Source organism: Arachis ipaensis, chromosome B07 (assembly GCF_000816755.2).
Source record: "Arachis ipaensis cultivar K30076 chromosome B07, Araip1.1, whole genome shotgun sequence".
NCBI classification, from domain to species: Eukaryota; Viridiplantae; Streptophyta; class Magnoliopsida; order Fabales; family Fabaceae; genus Arachis; species Arachis ipaensis.
Genome location: NC_029791.2, coordinates 12,725,406 through 12,738,184, shown reverse-complemented (window position 1 = coordinate 12,738,184; position 12,779 = coordinate 12,725,406). Strand labels below are relative to the sequence as shown.

At 35.0% G+C, this 12,779-nt stretch overlaps 1 pseudogene; it reads left to right on the top strand.

The window, feature by feature from the left end:
* On the top strand, positions 651–4,903 carry LOC107606589 (annotated as a pseudogene).

The window sequence follows — 12,779 nt, the reverse complement described above, 5'->3', positions numbered from 1 at the left end:
GCGTGCATGTAAAACTTAAACCTTGAGGTTGGCACAATGAAATTGTATTATATGATCTCATCTTTTTAATCTATAAATTGCAGTCTTCGATAATCTTTTATAAATATTATTTTTATACTTAACATAGTGAAAGAAAGATATATTTTTATATAAAGTATTTTTTGCAGATATAACTGAAACATAATTTATTATCTTGGTGATTATTAGATGTGATAGATATTGGTGACCCAGAATTTTTTTGTCGGCATTGCGACGCCATGATGTGGTATAAGGAGAGATCAGAGAAGTCCAAAACAGGATCCAATATTGAGTTCTCAATATGTTGTATGCGAGAGAAGGTACAACTGCCGTTTTTGCAACGTCCACCTCAGCTCTTGCAAGGTTTAATATCTGGAGCAGACCAGAGAAGCAAACACTTTAAGGATAATATAAGAACTTATAATAGCATGTTTTACTTCACGTCTCTCAGAGGTAAAATAGAGACCTCTATCAATGATGGGACAGGTCCTCCCCAGTTCATTGTGAGTGGACAAAACTACCACAGAATTGGAAGCTTGGTGCCAATTGAGGGACAAAAACCAAAATTTGCGCAGTTATATATTTATGATACAGAAAATGAGGTCTCAAACAAGATAGAGATTTTCAGGTTTGTATCATGCATTCCAAACTGATTAAAAATTTATTTAGGTAGTTCGTACTTTAATTTTGGTTAATTATGAATACTAATATTTTTCAATTGATGTTTTATACAGTTCAAGAACAAACAACAACAACATTGACCAGTCCTTAGTTCTAGATCTCAAGGACATGATCGATCAACATAATGTTCTTGCTCACACATTTAGGATAGTGAGAAACTACCTGAATCAAGGAGATATCGCAAATATAAGGCTACGGTTGTACCGAAAAAGATCAAAGGACGCAAGAGTCTACAATTTACCATCTTCTAACGAGGCCGTAGCTCTAATAGTAGGAGATTTTGATTCTGGAGATGCAGGGCGTGATATTATAGTTCAATTAAAGTCCGGATATCTGCAAAGGATTCATGAGACACACACCGCATTTATTCCTCTTCAGTACCCTGTGATGTTTCCTTACGGTGAAGATGGCTACCAAGAAGACATTCCTTTGCGAGAATCCCATAGGGCTGATGAAAATAGAAAGAGACAGCGTGTGAGTTTAAGGGAGTTCATAACATTTAGAATACAAGAGAGAAAGGTTGAGTATGCAACCATTGTCAATGGTAGAAGATTATTTCAGCAGTTCTTGGTTGATTGCTTTTCTATGATTGAAGCACAATGGTTGACCTACTATCGAAACAACCAAACCAAGGTGAGGAGTGATATATACAAAGGGATTCAAGATGCAGTTGTTAGGGGTGAGACACGTGCTTCTAAAGCAGGTAAACATATCATCTTACCTGCGTCCTTCACTGGTGGCATGAGATACATGTTTAATAATTGTCAAGATGCTATGGCAATTTGTAAGAAATATGGATATCCAGACCTCTTCATCACAATGACATGTAACTCAAGTTGGCAAGAGATTGGCAGGGTTAACAATCCAAGGAACTTAAAGGTTGAAGACCGGCCGGATATATCGTGTAGAGTATTCAAAATTAAGCTTGACATGATAATCTCGGACCTTATGCAAGGAATTCCATTTGGAGTGCTAGATGCAGGTATTGCTCATCATCCAACCTTATTTTTAGAGAAATATTCCTTTAGATTGTTATAAAATAAATGGCAAAATATTTTCTTACTTAACATATTGTTGATTTTTTATTATCACCCTTAATTTATCAAAACACATACATAAAATAGATAGTTTAAATATAACATATAATTTTTTTTTGTCTTTTTGGTATAAGGGATGTATACGGTGGAATTTCAAAAAAGAGGTCTACCACATGCTCACACACTTTTATGGTTAAATGGAGACCATAAGATAACAACGACAACTCAAATTGATCAGTTAATATCTTCAGAGTTTCCAGATCCTGTTCAGCACCCAAAATTATTTAGAGCTGTATCTACATATATGATTCATGGACCATGTGGTAGAGCATTCTCAAAATCTCCCTGCATGAAAGATAGGTACTGCACCAAATATTATCCCAAGACATTCAGTAAAACCACAGTTATCGATGATAGTGGATACCCATCATATAGAAGACGAGACACAGGGGTGGTTACTGAGAAGAAGGGAGTCCATATGGATAATAGGAATGTGGTTCCATACAATGCATATCTGCTGATGTCTTATCAAGCGTATGTTAATGTAGAGTACTGCAACAAGTCGAATGCTATCAAATATTTGTTCAAGTACGTGAATAAAGGTCCAGACAGGGTAGCAGTTGGAGTTACAAAGGAAGCTTCCAATGGAGAGGATGCTCAGGTTATTGATGAGATCAAACAATTTTATGATTGCAGATATTTGTCTGCATGTGAGGCTGTGTGGAGAACCTTAGCGTATGATATTCATCAAAGGTGGCCTTCAGTGATGAGATTAACCTTTCATTTGTCTGGAGAGCAAAATATCATCTTTAAAGATGATGACGATCTTGAAGAAATTGTGGAAGAAGAGGAAGGAAAATGTACAATGTTCTTAGCATGGATGGAGGCCAATAAAAAAATTTGAAGCAGGTCAAACTTTGACGTATGCTGAGTTTCCAAATCAATTTGTTTATGATAGAGAATCAAGGGAATGGCATCCACGCAAAAGAGGGTATTCTATCGGGATGTTAAATTATGTTCCACCAGGTACAGGTGATATTTATTATATGAGAATTTTGTTAGCTGTTCAGAGAGGTTGCACAACATATGAGTCTATTAGGACAGTTAATGGAATTATATATTCTAGCTTTCAAGATGCTTGCTATTCCATGGGACTACTGTGCGATGATAGGGAATTCATTGCAGCTATTAATGAGGTAGCTGAACTTGCATATGGTCATCAATTGAGAAAATTATTTGCGATGCTACTGATATCTAATAGCATTAGCAACCCAGAGCGTGTTTGGAATGCAACTTGGACATTATTAGCTGATGGAATACTATATGAGAGGAGAAAAGCTTTGAAAAATCAAGGTATTTTACTATGTCTTTTTTTATATCAAGATTGTATTCTCTTATTATCTTTATTTTTATTAATAATATTAATAGTTTTATTTTAGAATTACTTATTAAATATTTTATAAAACCACTATGTGCTTTTTTTAGGACTAAACATGACTGATGACGAATTGAAAAACCTCTGCCTTATTGAGATTGAGAAGATACTCAACACCAATGCGAGATCTTTAAGAGACTATCAATCAATGCCATATCCTGAGATGTCTCATATTCGCCTTTTTCAGAATATGCTAATAGAGGAGGAGTTAGCATATGACACAAATGACTTGATTCATACAAACTTATATACAGAACAAAAGATGACTCATGAGCAAATGTTAGTATTTGATGAGATACTCAATGCTGTTATTACAGACTCTGGAGGTTTTTACTTCGTTTATGGGCATGGTGGGTGTGGTAAGACATTTATTTGGAATGGACTTTCTTCTGCTATTCGGTCTAGAGAAAAAATTGTTTTAAATGTCGCATCCAGTGGAATTGCTTCTTTACTCCTACCTGGTGGCAGAACGGCTCATTCTAGATTTTCAATACCCATTACAATTACTGATGAATCTACTTGCAACATCAAGCATGGCAATTTGAAGGCTGAGCTGCTCATCCAAAGTAGCTTAATAATTTGGGATGAAGCTCCAATGCTCAATAAAATGTGCTTTGAAGCACTTGATCAGACGCTCAGGGATCTTATGTCAGTTACGATCAACATAAGACACATCAACCATTTGGTGGTAAGGTTGTTGTTCTAGGAGGTGATTTCAGACAGATACTTCCGGTGATTCCGAAAGGAAGTAGACACGATATATTGGCATCCGCTATTAACTCATCCCATCTGTGATCATTTTGTAAGGTTCTGAAACAGCATACGAATATGAGGCTTCTAATGTCTTCTTCGGATCAAGATGAAGGTGAAATGAAGAGATTTTCTAATTGGATACTTGATGTTGGAAATGGAAATATTGGCTCTCTTGTTGGTGATGAATCAGAAGTTGAAATTCCAAATGATTTATTGATTACAACTACTGATGACCCTCTCTCTCATTTGGTAGACTTTGCATACCCAAATTTGTTGCAAAACATGTCAGATTACAGGTATTTTCAGAGTAGGGCAATTCTCGCACCCACGCTTGAGAGTGTCGAGAAGGTAAACGATTTTGTCTTGACAATCTTTTCAGGGATGGAAAAGGAGTATTTGAGCTCTGACACAACATGTCAAGCTGATCAGAATGAAGATGTACAACAAGAGTGGTTCACACCAGAGTTCCTAAATGACATCAAATGTTCGGGACTACCCAATCACAAGTTGACTTTGAAGCCAGGAGTCGCTGTAATGCTACTGCGAAACATAGACTAGACTTCAGGTTTATGCAACGGGACAAGATTAATAGTTAATGAACTTGGCAGCAACGTAATTGGAGCGACGGTAGTGACCGGTAGAAATATTGGAGATAAAGTGTACATTCCAAGAATGAACTTGATCCCTTCAAATTCAGGATTGCCATTTAAGTTCCAACGGAGACAATTTCTATTGATAGTATGCTTTGCAATGACCATTAACAAGAGTCAGGGTCAATCATTATCACATGTAGGGCTTTATTTGCCAAAATCAGTGTTCACCCATGGACAACTTTATGTTGCTTTGTCAAGAGTTAAGAGTCGCAGTGGCCTCAGGGTTTTAATTCTAGACGAAGACGGCAATCCAAAGTCATCAACAACAAATGTCGTGTTCAAAGAGGTTCTTAATAATATTTAGGTAAGAATAATATTATTTTTATTTTAATAGCATGTTATGATTTACACTTTTGTATAAATATTTACTATATATATAACTAATTTATCTATAACTCTGTTTTCAGATTTGAGATGAAATGTGTAACAAGAAGCACAACATCAAATGCCAATTGCTTTTCTAATGAAGTTAGTAAGATATTAGGTTGTCGATAAATTTTTATTAGCCTTTTGATATAAAATTTAGTGTAAAATTGACATGTTATTATTACAGTTATATATGTTCTTATTTTTTTCATGTCTCCCTCCTTATTTTATTTTATTTCCTTTTCTCTTTAGTAATTATATAGCGGGTGCATTATTGTGAGTAGTGTTCAATTTCATATTACTTTGTAGCTATTAGAAGTTAAAATTCCACTGCAGACTCAACAATTGGTATCAAGAGCCAACGTTATATTATTCATTATTTGAGTGGTAAAATTCAATTTTGAATATAATGGCTTCTACTAGTAGTAATGTCAAAGTAGGCAAATATGAAATCGAGAAGTTCAATGGGAAAAATGATTTTTCCTATTGGAGGATGCAGATGAAAAATCTGCTTATATCACAAAAATTGCACAAGGCACTGGCAGGAAAAGAGAAAAAGCCGGAGGAAATGAAAGATGAGGATTGGAAAGAATTAGATCTTGAGGCGCAGGCTGCAATAATCTTATGCCTTGAGAGGGATGTTGCTTTTTTGGTAAATGAAGAAGCAACTGCAGCAGGCGTTTGGTTAAAGTTAGAGAGTAACTTCATGACGAAGACTCTAACTAATAGGATCTACTTAAAATTCAAATTGTATACATGCAAGATGGAGGAAGGCACCTCAATCCGAGAATATATCAATAAGTTTGACAGGATCATATCAAACTTAAAGGATATAGATGTGAAGGTTGATGATGAAGACCAAGCACTCATATTGTTACTTTCATTACCGAAGTCCTATGAAAATCTGGTGCAGACATTGATGTTGGTGGGTGACACTCTGACCATGGATGAGACGAGGGCATCACTTTTAGCGGATGATCGACGTAAGATTGCTACAAGTGTAATGTCATCTTCAAATGGAAGGAGTATAATGATCAAGCACAAGGATTGTTCGCGACTAGAGGAAGGACTAATGAAAGAGGAAAATGTAATAAGCGTGGAAAGTCTAGGCCAAAATCTAGACCTCACGCGGAGAGAACATGCTTTAAATGTGGTGAGGCTGGACATTTCAAAGCAAATTGTCCAAATAAAAAGATAACTTTCAAGAAATAGAACAACGACAACCCAAAAGAAAAGCAAGAAGCAAGCTACGTCTCAAATGATAAGGAAGATTGTTACTCTGTGACAGAACAATCTTATGAAATCTTCGATAAGTGGATTCTTGATTTAGGAGCCTCTTGACAAACCCCAATTTGACGGTTTGTTTGGTATTGATTTTTGGGGATTTTATCACCTTTTACCCATATTTATTCAAGAAATAGCATGGTTTTGTATATTCTCCTTTAATTGTGCTTGAATGTGAAAACATGCTTTTTAGGACTCAAAATAGCTAAATTTAATTCACCTTGATTCTATTAGATACCTTGATATGTTTGTTAAGTGATTTAAGGTTTAGGAGGCAAAGATTGGATCAAGGGAATGAAGAAAGAAAGCATGAAAAGTTGGAGAACTCATGAAGAAATGGAGGAACCGGAAAGCTGTCAAGCCGACCTCTTCGCACTTAATCGGCCATAACTTGAGCTACAGAGGTCCAAATGATGCGGTTCCAGTTGGGTTGGAAAGCTAACATCCGGGGCTTCGAAACGATATAAGATTTGCTATGGTTGAACCACGTATGGTGGCGCGAACGCGCAAAGTACGCGCACGCGCCGTTGCTGCCACCTGGTTCACTTAAAGCAAAACGTGGCCAGCGATTTTAGAAGCCTTGTGGGCCCAATCCAACTCATTTCTGATGCTATTTAAGCCAAGAATTGAAGAGGGATCAATATACTTTAATCATTAGTCATAGTTTAGTAGTTAGAAGTAGTTTCTAGAGAGAGAAGCTCTCACTTCTCTCTAGAATTAGGATTAGGATTAGGTTTAGTTCTTAGATTTAGATTTTAATTCATCTTCTTCTACTTCTACACCTCAATTACTTGTTGTTACATTCATTCTTCTTCCATTCTTTTATTGTAATTTCCTTTATGTTGTTCTTATACTTTGTTGTAGATCTACTATTGTTCCTTCCATTTTCTTTCAATTCAATAAGAGGTAATTCATAATAATTGTTCTTCTTTGCTTTTCTATTGTTGATCTCTTGCCTTTGTAGTTAGATCTCTCTTTAATTCTTGCAATTTATGTTGTTTACTTTTATTGCCTTTTATGTGTTTGTTGAAATGCCTCTTCTAGATATAGTATAGATTTTGTTCCTCTTGGCCTAGGTAGAGTAATTAGTGACACTTGAGTTATCTAATTCCTTTGTTGATTGATAATTGGAGAGATCGCTAATTGGTTTGGAGTGCACTAAAGCTAGTCTTTCCTTGGGAGTTGGCTAGGACTTGTGGCTCAAGTCAATTCATCCACTTGACTTTCCTTTAATTAGTAAGGGTTAACTAAGTGGTAGCAATGAACAATTCTCATCACAATTGAGAAGGATAACTAGGATAGGACTTCTAATTTTCATACCTTACCAAGAGCCTTTTATAGTTGTTAGTTTATTTTCATTGCCATTTACTTTTCATGCTTCTTATCCAAAACCCCAAAATAACTCATAACCAATAACAAGACACTTTATTGTAATTCCTAGGGAGAACGACCCGAGGTTCGAATACTTCGGTTTATAAATTTAGGGGTTTGTTACTTGTGACAAACAACTTTTTGCATGAAAGGATTATTGTTTGGTTTAGGAACTATACTTGCAACGAGAATTCATTTGTGAAATTCTAAACCATCAAAAATCCAATCGTCACCTCTCACCATATGTGTCCAAATAGGAAGTGGTTTACTACCTATGAAAGCATAAATGGTGGCACAGTTTTAATGGGCAATGATCATGCTTGTAAAACTGTGGGGTTGGGTACTGTAAGAATCAAGATGCATAATGGTGTCGTAAGAACCTTAAAGGATGTGAGACATATTCCAGACTTGCGGAAAAATCTGATCTCCATAAGTTTGTTGGAGAAAAATGGTTGCAAAATAGTTGCGAAAAATGGGGTACTGAAAGTTGTTCGTGGTTCTTTGGTAGTGATGAAAGGAGTTCGTCACGGTAATCTTTATTCTCTTTTGGGGACAACGGTTATAGGTGAGTTAGCAGTTGGAATCGGTGGAAGTAGAGATCAAACAGATTGCACGAGAATATGGCACATGCGGCTTGGACATATGTCAGAGAAAGGTCTATCATTGCTTTGTGGACAAGGTTTGCTGAAGAATATGAAGAAACCACAAATGGAATTTTGTGAGCATTGTGTGTATGGAAAGGCACATAGGGTGAAGTTTTCTACAAACAAGCATAAAAGCAGAGGGTTGTTGGACTACGTGCATACTGATGTTTGGGGCCCGGCTAAAGTTACTTCCAAAGGTGGTTCCAGGTATTTTGTTACTTTTGTTGATGATTATTCCATGTATGTTTGGATTTACTTCCTCAAACATAAGAATGAGGTATTCGATACTTTTAAGCGATGGAGAGCAATGGTTGAAAACCGAACAGGTAGGAAGCTGAAAACTCTATGATCTGATAATGGCACAGAGTACACGGATGGGGCTTTCAAGGAGTTCTGTGACCGAGAAGGCATTACAAGACACTGGACAGTTAGAGAAACACCACAACAGAATGGAGTCGCCAAACGACTGAATCGTATGCTACTTGAGAAGGCAAGGTGTATGCGCTCTAATTCCGGGTTAGGCAGAGAATGGTGGGCAGAATCGGTTGCTACAGCTTGATACATAGTGAGTCGATCCCCACATTCTTCTCTAGATGGAGACACACCTTATATGGTGTGGTCAGGGGAACATGCAGATTATGAGAAACTCAGAGTCTTTGGATGCACAACCTATTATCATGTCAAAGATAATAAGCTTGATGATAGAGCTAAGAAGGAAATCTTTTTGGGGTATCCAAGAGGGGTTCAAGGCTATCACCTTTGGAGTGTAAATGATTCTAAGTTTGTAATTAGCAGGGATGTTACCTTTGATGAACGATCTATGGTAGCTTTGTCTAAAGATGTGGTACCAGATGATGGTGATGTTGGAAAAACTTCAAATACTCAAGTGGTGGAGATAGAGTCTAAATACCAACAAATAGACTCTAATAATGTTCAGGTGGAGCATCCTAATGCTACTCGAGATGATGCAGAGGATGAACTTGATCATGAGGAAATTCAGCGAGAAAATGCACATGCATTACAACAGCAGCAGCAGGATTCTTTGGCATCTACTAGGCCAAAGAGGAATTATAAATTTGTTCAGAAGTTTAGGTCAGACAAGCCTTTGAGACATTATGGGCAGCTAAACTTGGTAGATTATGCACTCTCAGTGGAGGATGATGAGCCGGTCACCTTCAAACATGCTATCAAAGACAAAGATAGAGAGAGTTGGTTGGTCGCTATGGAAGAAGAGATGCAATCTCTTCATAAGAACAAGACATGGGATGTGGTCCCATTGCTCGTGGGAAAGACTGCAATTGGTTGTAAGTGGGTGTATAAAAGAAAAGAAGATCCTACTAAGTCAGATGGTACAAGATTCAAAACTAGGTTAGTAGCAAAGGGATTTGCACAGAAAGAAGGTGTTGATTATAATGAGATATTTTCTCCAGTGGTGAAACACACTTCCATATGGGTGCTTTTAAGTCTTGTCGCTCATGGTGATCTTGAGTTGGAACAACTAGACGTGAAGACTGTATTCTTGCACGGTGACTTAGAAGAAGAAATCTACATGTATCAACCTGAGGGTTTCAAGGTTGAGGGTAAAGAAAGTCAGGTATGTCGCTTGAGGAAATCGCTATATGGATTGAAACAATCTCCTCGGCAATGGTATAAGCGATTTGACTCCTTTATGTTAAAACAAGGTTTTTCCATAAGTAATTATGATTGTTGTGTATACATTCGTAAGCTTCCTGGAGGTGATTATATCTATCTTCTATTGTATGTAGATGACATGCTTATTGCCTCTAAGAGCAATGTAGAGATAGATATGTTAAAGGTTCAACTTGGTAAAGAATTTGAAACAAAAGACTTGGGTGCTGCACGAAAAATATTAGGCATGGAAATTAAAAGGGAGAGATCAAGCCAAAAATTGTTCTTGAGTCAAAGAAGATACATTAAGCGCGTCATTGAAAGATTTGAAATGAAAAATGCTAAATCGGTGGTAACGCCGTTGGCTCCACATTTTAGGCTCTCTGGTAAACAATCTCCCACAACACCAGAGGATAAGGCTTACATGGAAAATGTACCTTATGCTAGTGTAGTCGGTAGCCTAATGTATGCTATGGTATGTACACGCCCAGATATTTCACAGGCAGTAAGTGTTGTTAGCAGGTTCATGGCAAACCTGGGTAAGGCACACTGGGAAGCAGTTAAGTGGATATTAAGATACTTGAAGGGCACCATTGACACATGTTTATGTTTTAGTGAAAAATCATGTCAAATAAGTGGCTTTGTTGATTCTGATTATGTTGGTGATCTAGATAGAAGACGTTCTATGACTGGTTATGTATATCAAATACAAGGTGCTCCAGTTAGTTGGTGATCGATGTTACAAGCTACAGTGACACTATCTACTACAGAAGCTGAGTACATGGCAGTAGCAGAAGGGGGTGAAAGAAGCATTGTGGCTAAGAGGTCTTCTAGATGATTTGGGGTTGAAGCAAGATTGCGTGGATCTGAATTGTGATAGTCAAAGTGCAATTCATTTGGCTAAAAATCAGGTTCATCATGCTCGTACCAAGCATATTGATGTTAGATATCACTTTGTGCGTGATGTTATGGAGAAAAGTGACATTTCTCTTGTAAAAATACACACGGATGAAAATGCCGCTGACATGTTGACTAAAGTGGTGTCAGGAAGCAAGTTCCAACACTGTTTGAAATTGCTCAATATTGTTCCATGTTAGGCAGTCATTGTCAAATGATGCAACCGAATACGAATACCATTCTTTGATCGTCCAAAATTTGCGTAGATTTTAAATTGTGAACGAGGTGGAGAATTGTGAGGGAGAGAGAAAGAAAAGGAAGGCTAAGAGTTATTATAGGAAAGTTTTATTTCTATCCTTTGAAATTATAGCATATAACCACTATATAAACGTTTGTAGAATTTCAATTCGATCATCATCAACAATAACAACTACATTCACATCTTCTTTTCATATTATTATTATTATTTTATTTTATTTCCTTTTCTCTTTAGTAATTATATAGTGAGAGCATTATTGTGAGTAGTGTTCAATTTCATATTACTTTATAGCTATTAGAAGTCAATATTCCGCTGTAGACTCAACATTGATAACATTGGCTCACCTTTTGACATCTCTATTTTCATATCACTCGATCCAGGGACCTGTAGGTTATGGGCCCACCACACTTCCGCTGCGCCACTCTGATAATTGATGTTAGTTTTGTAATTAGATTTATTTATCTATAATAATATATAAAGAAAATAGGGGGTTTAGTATTTAAATTTTCGCTTTTTCATTTTAACCCTATTAATAAATAATGATTGATATAACTGTTGTCTTAAAATTTGATAAAAAAAATATAATTATCAATTAATTCTTTTTCATTCTTTGTACAGTGATCATTTTATTCTACACATAATTTTTGTTCTTTTTCATTCTTTGTACAATAATTATTTTATTCTACACATAATTTCTGTCCATGTTCTTCTTTTTTATTCTACGGAGTACATATAGTTTCACTTTTAATCATGAAAGTAATTTAAAAAAGCTGCTCATCCCCAATCTTAAATAGTTTAAACAAGGTAATTTTTTTAAATAAATGTACAAATAATAATTTTTTTCTTTAAATTATTATCATACTATTTTAATGTACTCTTGTATCTACACAATATATAATGAAAATTGGTGTCTAAATTTAAGTTTTAATATTATCCCTAAAAAGAGATTTATTATTAAAAAAATTCTTTTGTCAATTACGTTAAATAAAAAAATTACTACCCATTTCTTCAGGTTATTAACACACTCTTTTAATATACTCTAAATACCTATAAAATATATAATATCAATTAGCGTCCAAATTTAAATTTTATTATTATTCTAAACGAGAGATTTTTATTATTAAAAAAAATTTTAGTACATCCGGTCGTTAAATTGAAAAAAAAAATTTCACACATTTTTTATGACAAGAATTTTTTATTGTATGTAAATTATTCATGCAAAATTCTTTATTATAGATGTATTTTTAAAAGAATAAAAGTAAAATAGTTTAATAGGACAATATTTTTTAAAAAAATTTACACACAATAATTTTATGTCAGTATATCATGATTCATTTTGCATATAATATTCATCCATCTAAGTTCATGGGGTGCCTTAAAAAAATTAGAATGAAGTAATTTTTTTAATCTTTTAACTATTTTATATTTTAGAATTCAAAATTTTGTATTTTTATTTTTATTTAAAGATTATTTTTATATTTTATTTTAATTAGCATAAAATTTGACATTATCCTTTTTTAGAGTCATTTATTTTTTTTTTAGTTTTTATCCTTATTTTTGTGTTTTATTTTGATTTTGTTAAACAAAATTTTTATCATAAATGTAAATATATGATTTTGTGACTCATAACAAGAAAAGTTAAATTTACTCCTTTGTTATATTTATAGGAGTGTAAATGATTCACACAAGTGTTACAAGATTTATTATTATTATTATTATTATTATTATTATTATTATTATTATTATTATTAT